At 45.1% G+C, this 18,911-nt stretch overlaps 1 protein-coding gene and 1 pseudogene across 4 annotated transcripts in view; one reads left to right on the forward strand and one right to left on the reverse strand.

The window, feature by feature from the left end:
* Positions 1 to 18,911, reverse strand: part of Aff3 (ALF transcription elongation factor 3) — a 494,860-nt gene that overhangs the window by 312,371 nt on the left and 163,578 nt on the right.
* On the forward strand, positions 8,605 to 9,095 carry LOC148003692 (nucleoside diphosphate kinase D, mitochondrial pseudogene; annotated as a pseudogene).

Genomic DNA, 18,911 nt, shown 5'->3' on the forward strand with positions numbered 1-18,911 from the left:
CAGAGACAGAGAGACACAGAGAGAGAGGCAGAGAGAGAGAAAGAGAGAGGCAGAGAGAGAGAAAGAGAGAGAGAGAGAGACAGAGAGGCAGAGAGAGAGAGAGAGGGAGAGAGAGAACAAGCTGAAAGAGATTTTAATGAAAAAGGTCTGAGAACAGTCACAGATCTCAAGGACCTAACGACTTAAGCATGTTGGTGGGTGGGGGAAGCCTGTCGGTTGGATCATACTAGAACACCCAGGCTTAGGCATATATTCTATCTGTTTGAGAAGTGCTCAGTCCAGACCTTACACATAGAAGCTCACAGTTAGGGTTAGAGGAACCGTTATCACTCCCTTAGTAAACAGTTACTGATGGACCACAGAAGACACCTGCTTGGCCTTCAAGGAAACTACATGGGGAAGACAGACTTATGAGACCCAACTCAGATGAAGCATTTGCCTCCTGACGCTAAGTATGGCTATGAATATAGAAAACGATGTTCCCAGAAACTCACAGAGCTATAGTGAAGGCACAGAGTTCACCCATGTCAACTGCTCAAAATACCATGGTACCAGGGGCCGGAAAAAGAAGGGGGAGGAAGAGAAAATAGCGATTTGTATGCCAATTTAGTCTGGCCACATTTTCTGGTCCTTTGCTCAACTATTAGTCTTGATGTCTTTGTGATATACATATATATATATGAGAATAACATCAAAATCGTAAAGTTTTCAGTTGTGCTCTATAAGAAGGGTAAGTCTCAGCTAATCAGTCAAAGGAATCAGGAAAAGCAGGCTGAGGGTCTCCCAAGGTGGGAAGAATTCTGTCAAATGATTTCTTTCAAGTTAGTTTGTAACAGCAACTTTTCTTGAGTTACCCAGGCTGGCAAGCTACCCTGTGGATTATGAACATAACTCCATAACTATGCATGCCAATTCAGTAAAATCAACTGACTAATCAATCTATTCACACACACACACACACACACACACACACACACACACACACACACACACACAATGTTATCATTTTATAATTTTAACACTAAGAAGAGTGTGTAATGAGAGGGAACGCTATCTCCCAAAGATGCTGTTTGAGTCCCTTTTCCGGAGCGGCAGTCCTATTAGGGAATGTTCCAGAGTGCCTGGCAGAATGTCAGGAGGAGTTATTAACTCTAAATCTGGCTTCCTCCATTCTAGCAGAACAGCTACACGTGCTCAGTTACCACAAACTTCAGAAACATTCGGACTTTTGCTGATAGTGTAGGGCAAAGGTCCTTACACTCAGCTGAGCTAATCATGTAAGTGAACCAAAGAACCCTGCTCTTGAACTGAGGGGAGAAGGGCCCGTGTCAGTTCCCCTTTTCACTTTGCTCAGAAACAACTCTGACCCTTTCCTACAGTACAGCCTGCTTGCTTCAAATGGACAGGAGCGTAAGAAACATATCTGTAAACAGAAGTGCAACATCCAAGGTAAGAAATTCACCTTCTACGCCTGCCTTCAACCAGGCTGTGCCTCTCAGGAGACACAGAAACAGCCACCATCTTTCTCTCAGTTCCACGAGACGAACACCTTGAGCTCTTTGTTCAAACCGTGCTTCTGGAAACATCTGACAGGGGGCCGTTCCTGCTGGATTAATGAGACGCTTTAAATGGAAGGGGCGAAAGCTGTGCTTTTCCCATTGTCTGTTTATGGCACTAATAAGAACCACTTTGCAGTTGTCGGTTTCCTATTGGGATAATACTAAGGTTTTAAGAGTCCATAAAAGCTTTATATTTGAGTCTTGTTTCTAAATGATGACTCTTGTTCTGGCGAGGCCCATAGCATTGAGATTATAGCCAGATGTGTGGCACCATATTGAGTGAAAAGCTAATTTCGGAGAATTCTCCCCGACAAATCCTGAGGCCTTAGATCTCCCAGTAACTTCTCTGCCTGACAACTGCGCACATCGTATGCGCTAGGTCAGGTGACCTAGATTCTCCAGAGCTTCTCCACACTTATGTGGATGATAATACCAGATGTGTGTGTGTGTGTGTGTGTGTGTGTGTGTGTGTGTGTGTGTGTGCATGCTCACATTTAGCCCACTCACTTCTGTGATCAGAAAGCATTTATTTGATGCACACCCAGTGATGATCACCCTTTGAAATAAATACAGTTTTTCCAAATCACTATCATCGAGTCATTAAGCATTACCTGTATCACATCACTTCTCCTAAGGCCCAGGGAGAACCAGACACTCTTTGACAGTCAACACTTCCTGTATTTCTAAGCACTTGCTAAGGAGCCTACTGGACTAAGTGTCACGGATGTAAAAGCTTAGCGGGTTGGACAGACCCCACCATGAAGCAGGTGAATGTCTCCTTGGGAAGAAGCAGAGTACATGCCATGCTTACTTCAAGACGCCACTCCCCCTCCAGGTGGACATCTACTGAGTACCTACTGCACGTGGGCCTCTCTTCTGGGGTGCAATGGTGGGTTTATGTTCTAGATGGCAAGGAGGGAAAAAAGCAGACAGGGAAGAAAAATAATGAACAAGAATTGTATAAAGCAAGGGTGAGGTCAACCACAAGTGACCGCTGGGATCATTTTAGATCTGATGACTCAAACATGACATCTGAACAAAGGGTCTATGTTAAACAGGGAAAAGCAAGTCCACGGGGAACTTGGAGAAGGATATTCACAGAAAAAAAGAAAAGTGCAAAGGTTCTAAGGCAGATGTAAGGTGAGAGAATGTTGGGGAACAATACCAAGGATTTACACAAGTGACTACCTGGCCTCCATGGGGAAGAAATCAAGAAAAGTTGCTCCTCAAGTGTGCGAACAGTAACCACTGCTCCTCTCCCCCATCCCCCAACAGTCCCACATTCCAAGCAAGGAAGTCACTCAGCTGACTAAAGCCCCACACCCAACGACCTGGCCTCCCAGAAGGCTCTGAGACAGTGACCTCTAAACCTCCTTCCCTGAGAAATAATCAGGTGAGGCCCAGGGCAAAAACTCAGAAGAGACCCTTCTGCTTCCTTCTGTCTTCCAGAAAGATGGACTTCCTCAACAGCCCGGTCATTGTCACTGTCAGGATAAGCCTAGCCTGCTCCTAGCACACTGGCCACATAAAGATCAGCACGCATCAAGCTCAAAGGACCAAGTCCACACCCACTGCTGGTTTAGGTTTTCAATGACCTTCAAAGACCCCCAGTTATGGTTCATGGAAACCTAAAGAAGGTAGAAATCTCACAGGGTAGGGTGGCATGGAAGGTCCAGGATCATGGAGTATTCTCAACGGGGATCGGGAGCCCCCAATCCTCTCATCTCTCTTGCTCTCGAGCCCTAGCCATAGGAGAACAGTTTCTCTCAGCATAACGTAATGCCTTGCCACAGACAAAAGTCAACAGGGCCAATAGACTGCAGACTGAGACCTTCACAAATTAATCTAAAATATAGCGTCTCGGTCCACAAGCTGTCTCAGTTCTTTGTTATAACGTCAGAAAGCTGGCCAAGATCCTCACCTCCTATATTCTTCAGGGTCTCTACTGCTACAGTAAAACATCATGACCAAAGGAAACTTGCAGGCTGGGGGAGCATTTCATCTCACAGCCTGTAGTCCGTCATCCAAGGGAGTCTGAGTAGGAACTTTGAAGCCAGAGCTGACTTAAGAGACTGTGGAGAGAGAGGCACTGTTTACTGACTCCCTGGCTCATGGTTTGCTAAGCCTGCATTCTTGAGGCACTCAGGATCACAGCCTGTAGATGGCCACGCTCACAATGCCCTGGGCCATTAAGTCACTCATTAAGAAGATGCTCTAGGGAGATGACTTCAGGCCAGTCTTGGAGAAGTGTTTTCTCAATTGAGGGTCCCCCTTCCCATTAATGTGTGCCAAGTCGAACATATGCTAAGCCAGTGGAGAAAAGAAAGGATCCCTGGACATCCAAGCTGCAGAGAGTGGAAAGTATGAGGAACCAATAGGATCCACCCTCACACTAGACCCTCATGCTAGATTTGGATGCCACACCCAGTGCACCAGACTGAGGTGCCCATTCTCCCTTAACGGCTCCATGACAAACATCGAGAGATAATGGCCTTCTTATGTCTGGATTTAGTCCCCAGCACTTAGCCATTTGGAAGACTAAAACCATAAACTCACTATAGTAGTTGCTCTTAAAATATATGTTCATAAAATATACACTTAAAAGAATAGGGTTTAAATGGAATTACCATGAACAGTGAAGAAGCAATATCTCAGCTGGGCATCGTACATTATCTAATAAGACCTCCGGTATCTTTTGAATCATTAACCTGGCCACCCCCCAATTCATCAAATACTACAGGTTACTGGAGAAGTATGGCCTGCTGGTCCAATCTGTTCAGCAAGCAGAGTGAGGAGCCGAGGTTTGAGCATCGTAGTGAACCTCCTTGGTTCCTATAATTGTTTCTTCCCTGTGACAACATCAGGCTTCAGGCATCCCAGGAACCCTCTCCTCCTCTCTGTGAGGCCAGGAACAGATTCCAGTAGAAGCCTTTCAGCTTTTCTTCTAACTCAGAGTTGGCCTTCCACTATACCATAGGGAAAAATGATCCAGTTGAGACAACAGCTCTTCCCCCGAAGGCCTCCCACTGACCCTCTAACTTCCTTTACTGAGCTTTGCAGATGGCTCAACTCTGAACTCTGATATAAACAGCCATTAGAGAAGTCATCCTCCACCACAGGATGCTGAGCTCCTGAAGATGCTTTTGTAATCAGAGGCAGAGGCTACCCACACGAACTTCACCAGCGCAAGGTGCTTCTCTGAAATGGAGTAAAGTGTGTGGCAGAGGGACATGCCGCACACCAGCAGACTTCTAAATACACGTGCTGAAGGAGTTCTACAAAGGACTAGGTATGTGCAAAGCCTGCTGAGAAGTAGAAAGTCTTTGGTTCCCTTTCATGATATTCTAAACATTTAACGAAAACTGTAATATATGAAACCTGGGTCCTTGGTACAGTCTCCCCCACAGCCTACCTACGAAGCCCATTGACTCAGGGTCATTTAACTCTAATGGGAAGCAACTGCATAAGAAAGATATTTGACATACCTCTGAAAGGTATTTTACTGTACAATGTATCCTCTGAGTCCCTAAAAGTCAAGGAGAAAACTTTGGAGAAGTATGTGAACTCTACTTGGTGTGAATGTTCTAGACACTCATAGGCATCTCTACAAGCCTTCCACAATTCTTAAAAGGATACCTGAAACATCAGATAACGTAACGATGTGCCCTCCTACATTACCACGCAATAACTGTGCTGGGATCTCTGTATTCTCTGGGGTATTTATAAAACCACTTCTCCTCTTATATCCCCCCCCTAGCCATTACAAAAACCCCTATGAATCATATAGCATTAACAATATGATGTATAAGAGACAGACAGCATGTTACTAATGAAGTGACTTCAACTATCTCTTAACCACATGAGCGACCCCTCAGCTGAGCTTGGACAGGTAACACCATCACCCCCCAGAAGCATGAGCCCTGCATAACTGAACAGCAAATTATGTGGGCTCTTGCTCTACTCCTGCCGCAGTCAAGGACTTCCGCACTAGTAATTAGATTGCTGATGTCTGGGGCCCTTTTTAACCTACCGAAGGGGAGAAAACCGGTTAAAGAAAACGGATAAGATGGGGTGAATACGTAAAAAGAGATTCCGGGAGGGCAAGATTGGAAATATGGCATTTTGAAACTGAATAGACATGCTTTGGCAAAAGTGAGAAAAAGTCACCAAATCTTGTGTGCCAGAGACTGGGGCTAGGGAGACAAACGTTTGGTCTTCGGATGAAGGAGGACAGTGGTTCCAAGAACAATGACAAGAACATGGCTGGACAAAGATGTGATAGGATTGTTTTCTGCACTGCCAACGACTTGTCCTATCCACCAAATCATTTTACCTTAGGCTCTCAAGAAGGATATGTTTAATTGGTCCAACCTCATACATGGGATTATATCCATCGAGTTAGAAGAGTATGTCCATTATGCAAAGTTAAACATAGGAGACTCCAACTTATAAACAAACATGATCTAGCACGTGTCTAATTTACGTTTCTAGTCTTCTCGGTAATGTGACAAGCTCACAGAAATCTTTAAAACACAAGCTCGCTCCACAGTAAATGAAGTCCAATTTGTAGATGGAAAACCCATACTCAAGAAATGCACACATGAACATAGATCTGTGTTTCTTACCATGTGGTCAGGCGAAACTACTACAACCAGAGCCCCAGCCTCCATATTAAACAGTGAAATAAACCGATGTTGGAATTTTAAGGAAAATTTGCTTATTATATAGTTTAGCATCCCCGTGTTCTGATTGCGATTATGCTCTCGTCCTTACACAAGTGATAATTATCTTCAAAGTGGTTTTCACACAAAAATTATACGGCTGTGCTTGAGCACATCATCCAACTGCAACTCTCCAGGAGGTGTTAACAATGACCCGAGCCGTGAAAGGCAAACAGAGCAGGAAGACATAAAGCAAGAATGTGCAGGAAAGGAAGGCTTGGGTAGACACCAAGTCACCATTGATCTATTGACTAGGAGTCACTGCGATGTAATAGTGACTTTTGATAATCTCTGCAAGCCCAGAACTGGCGGGATTCCCAGAGTTACACGAGATGAAATGCCATACTAACTGACGTTGTTTACATAGCAGGATGTGTGGGGTTGGTCCCCTTTCTCCACATCAACAAGATCTTCACCCCAAAACCCGTTTGGTCTCCTCATTTCCACTGTGAGCATAATCTGCCTGTTGTCTGCCCTGCCCCACCCCTGCCCTGCCCCACCCCAGCCCCACCCCCTAGGTACCTTTTTTCCTTTCACCATTTTCTTGTCCTATGCACCAGCATTTTTTAGCTTTTTAAAGGAAAATAGGCGTGGTTTTTGAATGTGGGTACTGCACAAAGTGGATACTTTCCCAGTCATAGACATAAACAAGCCCCAAACATCAAAGAACAAATTCTACTAACAGAGCCAGCACTGTCCTTCTGACATTCATTTTGCATTATATACATTTAGGGCAACCTGGAACAAAAGACAATGCATTCTATAAACAGTGTGCCATTCAGATAATTATAGAGAGAAGACACTGCTGGAACCGGCAAAATGGTTCCGTAGGTAAAGTGACTGCTCACAAGCTGGCAACCTGAGCTATGTCCCTAAAACCCATGGTAGAAGAAGAGAACTGAGTCCTGGCAGTAGTCTTCTGACTGCCCATGACTCATGGCATGCATGTAACCCACACACTACCCTACACAGACACATGTGTGTCTGTGCACATACATGCCCGTGCTCTCGTGCACACACGCAGACACACACAGATATACTACATATGCACACACACACATACACGTAGACACCATATACAGAGAGCTAAAACACATGCATGCACGCATGCAAACAATCATAATAGCAGTAAATAATTAACAACATGGAAACATTTTATAAGAATGTATTATTTACCCTGTTCTGTCTTGAGTTACACAGTAGGGTTCTTCTAACACACAAGTATAAAATTGAGAGGTTCAATATTGTTTTCCAATAAATGGTGACATCAATACACCAACCCTGGAATTTCACGGAAGTGTTAAAAAGGTAATAGTGTAACACACAACACATTGTCTAGATTTTCAGCGTTTAGAAATGTTTAAATTGTCACCAAGGTGATGTAATAGAATGAGGGCAATAAAATATAATTAAACATTAATTATAGAAACTATCAAAGATAATTGACTTGTACAAAGCACGGTGCTCCTGTTAAAAGAGAACCTGATCGATAATAAAGTGTATACCCCATCCTTTAGACATAATTATTCCGAGGCAGCAATTAAATTTATAGACAATTGTTCAGTTTCGTCTGGGATGCTTCACTTGCTGTGAACTCATGGTATTTTCAGTGAATTGTGCTTGTTTGACATCCTAACTGGAGGCATAGCCATAAACTCAAATATGTGTTTTATAAATAACAAAAAAATAAAAATCCTCCCTCGTAAGATTCCTCTGCACTTGTTGTATTTCTGGTTCCCACAGGAACAACTTCTGCTCTGGTTAGAAATGCCTAATTCCACTGTATCCGTGTCTGAGCACACTTTAATAGTAAGAAAAAAATAACTTTAATGCAAAAAATAATGTTCTGCAGATCAAATGGTAGAGTATTTTTATTAATAATTATCATCCCAAGGTTTTCACACTAGTTTGTTTCTTTAACATTTAAGGAAGCATGACTAGGTCATAAAATCATTCCAGAGTCCTTATGGGAAGCATTAAGTTTTTTAAAGGGTATAAAAATCACCCCATTTGGATTTGTTTTAAAAGCAGAGTCCATAGAATCCTCTACCTAAAGGGAGTCGTGAACATAAATGTTTTGTACACTGCTGCTGGAAGTAGAGGAGGCTGTACCCATCAGATTACTTGCTGTCAAAAGTTTTAACCAGGAAAATGAAAGCTTTGAGCAACACAAATGTGGATAAGAACATCAACTGCACACAAAGGCCAGGCTCACACAGGGTGAGCACAAAGGACAGCCTTTAAAAGCCACTTGCATTTCATTTTCCTCCGTTTACCTTTTTGCCTTCAAACGTTGTTTGCAGGTTGTGTGGCCATCCTCTTGATGCCTGCTGGTGCGCCCTGGTACTGCAGGGCCTCCCTGGCCCCAGGAGCAGACCCTGATTGCTGTGAAGCCACAGGGGGTACAGCAGAGGCTGATGTAAACTCCGATGCAATGCTCTGAGAGGTGGGGCTTCAAGCTGGTAGGGATGAAGATGTTTGCGGGCACCAGAGAGCATCCTTGCTGAGCACGGCCGAGACCTCCAGCAGAAGCCATCCTACCCAGCGCTTATCAGCAACATGAGCCCTGGGGTCTGTGGTGGCCATAGTCTGGGAAGTGTACAATGTGTCCACATCTCAAGGACAGTGATAGGACACACTGGCTCAACGGAGAAAGCCCCCGGGGACAATCAGGGGTGACTTCAGTGTTTATATCAGCAGAAAGGTAGCAAGTCCTAAGGACAGGGCCCATACGGAGATCCAGCTATGGTTTCAGGGCAGCGAACCCTTGAACTGAGCAAACGGTGGTCACCACAGCAGCTGCTACCCAGTCTGAGGGTTTGAACTGCACTCTGCACTTCAGTGTCCACCCATGACCAACTGCCTCTGTCAACAAGAACTCAAGCCCACACCCTTCCCATCTCCCCAAACCACTCCCTGCTTGCCCTCTGTCCAACTCTAGCCCGGGGGAGTCTAAGCCTCAATTTTTTTTTCTTTTTTTCAGAGCTGGGGACTGAACCCAGGGCCTGTGCTTGCTAGGCAAGTGCTCTACCACTGAGCTAAATCCCCAACCCCTAAGCCTCAATTTTATGGGCTTTATTTGTATCCTAAGTCAGCACAATATTGGACCTTATCCTTGTGTATCAAAGTGCCGGAGAACCTTTGGGGTGTTGTCAAAGGTGACTTTGCCCACCTCCAAAGGGAGACACTAAAATCATATGCTTAAAAAAAGAAGAAAAAGAAGAAAAGGAAGCTGTTTGTGAGGGTTTTGTTTTACTACATGCTCATTAACAGAATGATATATCACCATAATCTCCACAGGTTCGTGTCATGCATTTTCTCATATTCCTGTGACCCTCATCCCTCCCACTGGGCTCCTTCCTTGCCCTAAATAGGACCTCTTCTCTTTGAATATCTGTGGGGTGAGTGTGTGTGTGTGTTTGTGTGTGTGTGTGTGTGTGTGGAGAGAGAGAGAGAGAGTGTGTTAAAATTCTAGTTCATCATATCAAAGAAAGCATACAACATCTGTCTCAAAATCCACTTTCAAAAATACATTATTTTAATCCAAAGATATCTCCATGAGAGGGGCAGCCAATTACAGAAAGAATCAACCTCTGAATGTCTGTCAGGGAGAACTGAAGGGGGAGAGACAGGACAAAGGAAGGAGAAAATGCTGGCAAACACCAAGGCCATCCTTTGTTGATGTAGAGGGATCGATGAATAAGGCTTCTGGAGACAGAGCGGGGCAGGTAGGAGACATAAACCACCATGTGGAGAACCACTAACTGGTGGGTGGGGAGGCCCCTCTGACTACACAGACACTCAGCAGAAGCCCGCTGACAGGAACCCTACCATCTCTGTCTCCTAGCTCAAAGCAAATTGTTGTTTGAGCATCTGATTTCGGACCAGTGCAGATTCCCTGGGACTGCAAAAGCGTTGCTTTTGCATTAGGCGTAATGCAAATGATGTGGCATCGTTCCTTAAAGGTGCCAGATTCTGACAACTCAAGATCAGAACACTGGGGAAATTCCAGAGGCTGGGCGTTCATCCTCCCTCTCAGTTCCTCACAGCACATCCAGCATCCTGAGAAAGATGCACTGTTCTGCCAGTGTGGTCCCAGGCAATCTCAGCAAGGAGCTTCTGAGTGGAACCAGAGATAGAGAAGGGATCAATAGTAAGAGCACCAGTGGAAGGGGAAGCCATAGGTCCTGCTAAGACTGAACCCCCAGTGAACTAGATTGTTGGGGGGAGGGCGGCAAGGGGGGGAGGATGGGGAGGGGAACGCCCATAAAGAAGGGGAGGGGGAAGGGGGATGTTTGCCCGGAAACTGGGAAAGGGAATAACACTTGAAATGTATATAAGAAATACTCAAGTTAATAAAAAAAAAAAAAGAAAAAGAAAAAAAGAAAAAACTCCCGGACAGTACAGAACTCACCATTGTTGCCTCGGCTGGAGAAGTGTGAGTCCTACTCTGTAAGAATTCAATGTAAAAGAGGCCAATGGCAAACCAAAATACTCTAAGTATCTACTCACACACATTGTTAAAAAATCATAATTTATAGAAGATGGCAGAAACGTTAAGATAAATACCAATAAATACCAGGTCCCAGTGAGAGTCTGGGCCTAAGGACAGTGCGCACAGTCTTGCACATGTAATTAGAACATGGGTCTGCATCGTAACCGTTAACTACAGAGATAATTTCCCAATCATGGGGTGGGGACATAGGTGTACGTGCCATTATTCACGGAAATTATACATTTCTATGCATTGTGAAGCAGGAAGCAAGACCCTCCCTCCCAAATGCGAAAAGATATTCACATTATTTTTTAAACAAATTTTCACTCCTTTACAAAAAAGGAAGGACCACCTAGCATCAGGTTGCACATGAAACAGGTAAAAGATCAAGGGAGTGTCCCGGCACGATGTTTCCCTGTCCGTTCACCTCCATCGATGACCAGATGAGAACGTCTACCTAATAGGTATGTGGGAAGCCAAGGAGGGTGGGAAGAATGAAAGGAAAGTGAGTTGGTTCATTTCTTAGAATAAAAAAAAGATGTGATGAACCATAAACATGCCAGGTTTGGGAGCTCTCAGGGCTGACTAACTAAGATGCCCTCATGTTTTCAGAGGACCAAGCCAACCTTACAGGTTAGAAAGATCTTGCAGCCGGTGAATTGTCAGGCCGTCAAGATTTGCGGTAGATCACAGTCACCCAAACCAGTGTGTAGGACAAGAGGCCATCCCTGCTCTGGTGGGCATCCTCCCAGCATCTGATGTCAGGCAGAAAGTGTGTCTCTGTTAGAGGGGCAGAGGCCTCTGAGCAGGCAGGAGCCCTGCCAAGGACACTCAGTGCTAAATCACCTCAGCCCTGTCAAAACAAGGAGATTCAGACAGCTGTGTCGTTCCTCAGAATGAGAGCCATGGCTGCTGTGCGGTACCCTGCGTCTGTCAGAAAGGATAGTTTAAGGTCTAGGCAAATGTCAAAGGGGGATGCTGATCAAAGAAAGGCCAATAGACAGACCACGCTTTCTAAGTGTTGACAGTCCAAGGGAAGACAGTTAGGCAGTCCGGAAAAAGAAGTGCAATTAAAAGTTATTCCCCAAAAATCCCCTCAGTCCCCTGGCAATTCCCCTCAATGAATATTTACTGAGCAACTCCCACATGAATAATCCTGTTACCAGTTGCAATGCTGACACACGCCACCTTTGATGCAAAACAGTCCCTTTCCTTAGAGAGTCTGCAAAGATGGGAGGGGGAGGTCTGCGAGTATTGAGCACCCAGTAGGCACTCAGGAGGACAAAGTCCCCCAAGACTGATCTGAAGGCAAGAAAGACTGCATCTGCTAGGGAACATTCTTGGAAAAATGTATAACATTTAGAGAACCAGACTTTTTTTTTTTTCTTTTTTTTTTTTTTTACTTTATTAAAGCAAGGTAAAAAAAAATGCAAATACTCTCAAGAATGGGGCAAATAAGTAGTTAAGAGTAGAAAATAAAATATACAGAGAGCCAAAGGATGCAAGAAAAGATCTCGTTTGGCCAGAGAAATAGGATATATGATAGCAAAAGGTTCTCATGTGTAGGACGTAGTTCCAAGGTGTACACATTTGTATTCATAGACAAATCCTTTGGCCTTAGCATAGAGCGTCCCTTATCCAGTCGGGAGGCAAAGCTCACAGAGAGACCTTCCTCTCCAAGTCTCCCTCCGAAGAGTGGGTTGTAAGTGCCCAGTAACACAGTGTTGACTGTTCTTACAAACAGCTGCACTTACATTTATGAACAGTGCATGGCATAAATACATATGGCTTCCTTATTAGCATTGTTACCCGAGACCCAGTCACATGTTTTTCCCTTTCCTGTTTGTAAACAAAGTCTATTCTCGATAACATGTGCTTATAACATGTGCTCCGGATTTTGTTGTTTGTTTTTATCTTTTGTTCGTATGTACACCCATAGGTGCCCTAAGCCAAGAGTGTGTTGGATCTCCTGTGTCTTGCTGGGATGCCTTCTAGAGTTCTCGGGATCCCATCCAGAGCCTTCTCCAAGAGCAGCCAGTGTTTTTAACTGCTGAGCCACCTGTCCACATCCTTGCTGGTTTGTGGTGGTACCGGAATCAAAACACAGGGTCTCTTACCTACTAAAGCTGATGTTCTACCGTTGAGCTCTTCAGTTTCTACCCTTGGCTTTTCAAACAGGGAACTACTACCTACGTGCTACATACATAGCCCAGGCTAGCCCCCAACTCTCAGTCCTTACGCCTCAGCCTCCCGGCTGCTGAGACTGGAGGCGTTCTGCACCAACATGCCCACCTGTTCCACATTTCAGAGTCTCCGCCAGCTGGATACCACCGCCTGCCACATGGCTTGAAAGACTGGAGAAACGAACAGTCCTCCAGTGGAAAAACCATGGAGAGGGGTTACTATGCATTTGTTTGCTATTACATTCAGAGTGTCTGTAAGGCAGTCCCTTGAATGAAATGTGACCAGTGTAAGTTAAATGAACTTAGTTTATGGAGAGTAAGACAGCAAAACAATGCCCTTTGTTTCCTTGTTTATCTGCTACTGGAGATGATCACAGAGCTGTTAAAGTAGCTCAGGCAAGGTTTTACAGTGAATGAGAACTGAAAGTGCATCCTGAAAAAGAAACAGTAGTGTTAATTTCTGGCCAATTACTCTCCTGAAGTCATCTTCAGATGGTTCACACTTAAATGATTAAAAATAAGATAATGGTGATATAGGTTGGTCTTCACTGTGACTTTTAGGCCCAACTAGGAATACCTGGTTATGTACACTTCACACACCTCAACTATTAAAAGGATAGAACTCTTCCTGGAACTTCATGTGAAATCACAAATTTACAGTTATTTTTATGTTCCTGGAGAAAGCCATGAGCACCATATGGACTGAGTCGGGGATTTCCTGCCGGGAGGGTGCATTTTGTCAGCAATATGCACTCCTGACAGTAACTCAGGTGCTTCCCTTCCCATTCAAGCTGTGATGCCCACCACCTGACAACCAAGCTGACATCTAGGAGCTGCCACCTTTACTTACACAGAGGGATCCTCCCAGAGAGCAGAGTGCTGGGGCAGCAAGCAATGGTTCTGGATTAGGCTGGAAAGGAAGACCAGTGAGGAAGGCCTTCCAGTCCAACACACCAAGGGGACCTGGCTCCAAACTTGGCCAGCCTGTCACACTTAGGCCTGACAGTTTTCCTTCTGGCTTCTTGGTTTAGGTGCCAAAGCCTTGACCCATTTTCACAATGCCTTGTTGTAGGCAGAACTTCCGGGTCCCTGCAGGCAAGTGGGCTGACACAGGAGAGAGAGGAAGGGAGAGTTCACCAAAGCCACCTTCAGTCTCAGCTCAACATCCCCAACCTCCTGCAGGCTGACCCGCCCGAGATGTCACGTGGCTAATTGTCTTTTTTTCTCTCAGAAGCATGGAGCCCAGTGAGCTCCCCACCAGAGAATGCTAATAGGCCCTGTGTAGCAAGAGTCTCAGTGAGGGAGGTACTACATCGCCTGTTAGTGACCACCGATGATCTTATTCTGGACGTAAATGGTCACAGTCAACCTGGAGGGAAAAAAAATCACAGAGCACCATGTGACAGGGTACAAAATGTGTGGAGGAGGAGAAATACCTGAACCTGAACCTTAAAAAGGGATAAAGATGAGTGAATGACAGCGAGGTTTCTGCAACCTACTCACAGAAGCAGAACACTGAGACTGGTAGATGGGAATACGTGTATTGAAATAACAAATAATGCCTAAGCGAGGAGTCATCTTAATGAGTCTCTCAAAAGAAAAACAAGAGAACTACAAGTTTAGAAAACAGAAGAACTTAAACAGGCATTTACACATAAATGCCAAAATATGTCACAGAGGCTGTCACAACTGGATTAAGTTCCATGATCCCACGTGCTACTGTAGGAGATTTAAGCACCCTTCCAAGGACATGAAGATCTAAAGTATCAAATACGCTGCATGTAACTGAAGGAATGCGGACAGGGGAGCACTCAACACTGACATGTTAAACCCATGGTGTAGGATCCACACGCCGTCTGCAACACGCTGTCCGCAACATGCCATCCACAGCATGCCGGTAAACGTAATCTAGAAGATCTAGCAGTACATAGAATCAATTATGCACCGTGACCACGGGCAGTTAATCTCGGGGTGCAAAGGCAATAGAGTGCATCTTGGTGACAGAGAAACTCTTCTGCACCTTGATGTCAGTGACCACTGTGCTGGCTGTGACATATACAGTATAGCCAAGATGTCAGCTTGTAGGAAAACAGGTAAAGGCTACACAGGAAATCTATGAGTTATTTAACAGCTGTGTGTATCGCTGCAGTGATATCGAAATATAAAATTTGATTAAGACATCTGTGGATGCTGAATCTAATGTGATTCAACCATGGCAGGTTTTTTGTTTGTTTGTTTGTTTGTTTGGTTGGTTGGTTGGTTGGTTGGTTGGTTTGGTTTTGGTTTGGTTTGGTTTTTATCAGGGCTGCGCCCGTGACTTTAGCATAACTCTCTAAAACGAGAGCTTGAGATTGTTCTCTGAGGTTCCACAAAGTGCATAGAAGACAGACTACAAAAAATTAACTTTCCGAAGAGAATGATAATGGCTAGACACACGAGCACTCGAACTGAGCCAGGAGGGTTGCCAGAAGTTCAGGGCTAGCCTGGGCTACCTATTAAGTTCCAGGTTTAGTCTGGGCCCTAAAGAAGACCCTACCTTAAAACAGAACAAACAACCCCCACCACCCACAATAAGGCAAAGAATATAATCAATAGAGTTTCAGCAGAGTTTTTTGAGTTATTGATAAATCTTTGTCATGATGCTTTAGAGAAAACAATTGATCTTGATTTAAGTAATTTTATTAAGACAAATATGAAAAGGGAAAACATTAACAGTCCACTATGGAAAATTGATTATGGGAAAGAATCAAATTAGTTTAATGATGCTCCCTCGGGGACCTTATGAAAATTAATTCATGCCGGGCCAATTCTGATTAAAATATTTATATTTATATTAATGAACTCCGAGCCAAAATGCTCTTTATCCCAGTGACATCACTGCTTCTCAAGGCTCTGACTGATGCCACAGTCTGCTTCCCAGTGCTCACCCCGACTTTCCTCCAGTTCTCCATTTCTGTTCCTCTCCAACACAGCACCTGCACACACCCCCAAGGTTCCATTCTCAGCCCACCTTCATGTTTTCACATTTTTAAGATTCATTTTTATGTTTTGAATTATTCAAAGGTGTCTATGTATGAACCCATACCTACACCATGCTTTCCCTAGTATACACCAGGCAAGGGAGGCAGACATGGTGTGTGTTGGGGTGCCGGGAAGAGACTTTTGTAAATCAAGAGCTGCACTGACATCAGGAGGTGTCAGGTCTCCTGGAGCTGGAGTTAGTTATAGGCGGTTGTGAGACACCCGATATAATAGTCTGGGAACTAATTCAGGTCATCTGTCAGAATAACAGGTGCTCTCAGGCACTGACCCACCTCTTCAGTGCCCCCTTCTGAGGCAGGATCTTATTCTAAGTTAGTCTCTAAGTCCAAACCTCCTGCCTCCATTCCCAGGTGCTAGGGTTATGCGTGTGTTCTACTATTGGGCTGTGGATCTGTAAGTTCTCCGACACGCATCTTGCCTTAGTGTCAATCCTGTACACCAACCAGCATTAAGGCTCTGATGCCTGCTGAACTCCTTTCAGAAATGCACCTCTATTTATTTATTTATTTATTTATTTATTCATTCATTCATTCATTTATTCATTTATTTATTTATTTATTAATTATTTGTATTTTACCAGGTGCGGTGGTGTGCAGGGCTCGGCTCAAACCCAGCTTATGAACTGATGGTGAACATCCCCTCTCGGCCCCATATTCAGTCATGTAAACACATAAGGTACCACCATCTTCAATGCCTGTAAGGTAACACCTTCCTCGATGTTTACAAGGAACCTATTGTGGGAAATACTAAAAATACGCACCATCCCACACTAGACAGGGCGCCGATGGGCTGGTCTCATCTCTGGCTCAGACCTCCCCAAAATCTCTCCACCCGACTCGTTATGCTCCCATGGGAGGGGGGGTCACTGCCATGCTGGCCCCACGCATCCAACTTCTGTGGCTGGCTGGGGTGCCCTGACACCATACCTTTCTCTGGAACTCGGTTGAATCGTCGCGTGAAGGAAAACACCATACAATCTTAGTCTAGAATTAACAGATAACACAATCGCTGGACGCAACAACGAACATCCTAATTAGTGAGCCACACTAAATTAAATCCTCCAGGGGTGGATCCTGGGGAATCTGTCATCTTACCGGGGTGGGGAGGCTCTAGTTCGTTATATCTTGTACCCCCAAATTTTTTTCCCAACAAACCGCAAGTCCCTTTTCTCCCCACCCCACGCCTCCAACCCGGAAGTCCCGCCTATTCCTTGCCCAGTGATTGGTCCCCTGATATCTTTCTTCATTAGAGGAAGGTCCTTGCCACAGGAAACACCATCCTCGATGCTTACAAGGTGCCACTATCCTCGGAGCATGCAGGATAGGCACCGAGAGTAAGTTTTGTCAACCCATTAAGTTTGAACCCACACATTCAACTAATTACTCTGACAGTTGAGTTCTGGTTCTGAAATAGCTCCCATGTCTTCCACCTTCTGTCCAGACTCAAAAACGACTCCAGGGTCCCACCAGGGTGCTTGACTACTGTTAGGGGTTCCTGATGGATCTCCCCAATTCCCACCAAGGTCTCTGGGTTCTCTCCCCTTGAATATGTTTGAGCTTCAAGGGCTCACCATTTTCTAAGGGAATCAAGAACTAACTCTCACCTACAGTGAGAGTTCACTGAACCAAGCCTATGCATTTAGTTGAGTCAAAGACCTGGGCTTCCTATCCCTTGGCCTCAGATGTCCTTCCCTTCATTCCCCCCTACAGACCCACTCACCTCAGAAGTCCCTTTCCTGGTCCCCCTACCAAGAGTGGACTAGTCCTTGCTCTCTGCGCGCACTACCTTTGACAGCACCACTATTGTTCTTCCGGCCCCATGCTTCACTGTCTCACAGATGCCAAGCTCAGCAAGCAATTAGCTTCATTTCCATCAGATTTTAGAACCTGCTTTGCCCTGAAGTGATGGAGATTCTATTTTTCTCTCAACCATGTATTTTCCTCATTTCACTTCCCTAACTCAATTTTAATTATCCCCAAACCGAAAGCATTTAAGACTCAAGAATGCCTACTCTCTGACACAGCCATGCAAGATGAAAGGATATTTAACCTCAGGCTGGGTGTTCCAACCGCCTGCAATTAAAGCACTCCATCTCCCTCACTCTCCCCACACACTTGGGTTGACTCTATGATTAAAAAAGAAAACGATTTCATTACAGATAATTTAGTTGACATTTTTTTGCTTTTGGTACAGCTTGGAGTTGAGATGGCTTTCGCTGCCACGAGATAATTTAGCATGCAGTGGCATCCAGAAACACAAAGCAAGAGTGCCTTTAAGGAGTGTGAGTCATATGGGCAAAAGGCAAAGCAAGGCCAGCCATGGGGAAGCTGTGGGTTTGTCATAAGCTACAGCAGTTTGAGGCAGGAAGGAGGATGCCATGGGGATGCTGCCCTTAGCCTTCTGCCTCCTCCCCCTCCTCCTCTTCCTCCTCTTCCTCCTCTTCCTTCCCCTCCTCTTCCTTCTCTTCCTCCTCCTCTTCCCCCTCATCTTCCTCTTTGTTCCTCATCCCCCAAAATGGCCAAAGTCATACCTTCTTGGTTATGTGCAGCGCCTCCGAATAACATGGAAGCTAAAGAGTGCTTGGAGCAGAGAGAACACCGCATGCTTTGGAATAGGATGGGGTCAACTGACCTCTGCCCTGCTCCTACGTTCTCTACAGGAGCCCAGGAGAAAGTGTGGGTAGGGTGAGGGAGCAGACTCTGTTTCCAGCTGTCCTCTGCAGGAGTCCGGGGGCGGGGGTTGGCGTGGGGGAGTAAGGGAACAGAAGTCTGCTTCCTACTCTGCTCTGTGGGAGGCAGTGAGGGTCAAGGCGGATCGAAGCACTCTTCTGGGTTTTGCTCTCCCCAATTTCTTGCTGCTTTAGTGCAAAGAAAAGGAGGAGTTAACCCAAGTACCCCCTCAGTTGTGCACT

This window comes from Rattus norvegicus, chromosome 9, assembly GCF_021556685.1.
Source record: "Rattus norvegicus strain SHRSP/BbbUtx chromosome 9, alternate assembly SHRSP_T2T, whole genome shotgun sequence".
Lineage (NCBI taxonomy): Eukaryota > Metazoa > Chordata > Mammalia > Rodentia > Muridae > Rattus > Rattus norvegicus.